Raw genomic sequence first — 1,344 nt, 5'->3', positions numbered from 1 at the left:
GGCACTAACATTTAAACTGGGATTACTTGTACCCATAACTTCGTCATCAAATCGCTTCCGTGTTTGCTTGCGTTGTGTAGCTTCTTTGTAATCAGATTTCGTAAGATCTTTTGCCTGGCCTTCGAATGTTTCAAACTTACTGCGTGTATCATGAAAATACTGTTTGAGACCATCGTACAGTTTAATGATGGTGCACAGCTCAATACCCGGCACCTGTAAGGCTTTATTGAAAATATTCATCTTTTGAAGTAAATCTTTTCCAAATCACACACATTAACACAATTTCAAAGTAGTCTAAATGTTTAACCAGTGGTTTTGCTTCATGAACAGCTGCTGGTGGTTGATGTTTGCTGTTAGTGACTTCACATAATGCTTGACGAATTTGTAGGTAATTTGCATAGAAAGCTCTTGCGGCATCACTTCTAGAGGACCACCTAGTTTCTGATAAGCTTTGTAAAGCAAATACGTTTTCTTTAAGAAGTTCTTTAAGAGTCGACCATCTCTTCGTTAAAGCTGAGAAAAAATTATAAACTGACTGTGTGACACCAAAATAATTTACAGCTGCTGAACAAATCTCCACGGCAGCTGAACCAACTAATTTTAAGCTGTGGGCAGCACATTGAACCCATTCTGCTAAATGATTAATCTCTCTGAATCTAGCTTGCACATAAGAATATATTCCACTCATATTGCTGGCATTATCATAAGATTGTGATTGGCAATTTTTGATGTTTATTCCATGAAACTGAAGAATACCAACCACAAGATTAAATACGTATTTTCCATCATAGTGTTCAATTGGAATAAATTGAAGAAATCGCTCTACTACATTTCTGTTTTTGAGTACATAGCGAATAACAAGTGTGAGCTGATCTACATGACTAATATCAGGGGTTGAATCAATGCTAATTCCATAATATTTTAAGCATCCTTGATTTCAGAAATAATTTGCTTTAAAACTTTGCCTCCTAATATATTAATGAATTCATCGCATATGTTTGCTGAAAAATATGATACATTTCCTGGATTTCCATATCTTTGAATGTCTTCTGGATCAAATTCTGCTAACAGATCAATACAATCAAGATAATTTCCATTGTTAGGAGAGTTATGCAATTGATTGTCACCACGAAAAGCTAATTCCTTTCAGCAAGAAACTTTATCACTACAATAACCCTCTTCAAGACTTGAGTGCAGTATTTTCAAAACTTCTCATTTTCCTTCTGAAGTTCAACATCAGTTCGAGTAGACTTTTTGTATTGCATTATCATTGACACTGCAGCAAAATGATCTTTTGATTTTTCATGTGAGGTTATCCTAGCAACAACATTTTTATAATCATCG

Source organism: Hydra vulgaris, chromosome 13 (assembly GCF_038396675.1).
Source record: "Hydra vulgaris chromosome 13, alternate assembly HydraT2T_AEP".
Lineage (NCBI taxonomy): Eukaryota > Metazoa > Cnidaria > Hydrozoa > Anthoathecata > Hydridae > Hydra > Hydra vulgaris.
The sequence above is the reverse complement of the archived record's forward strand: the minus strand, read 5'-3'. Positions refer to the sequence as shown.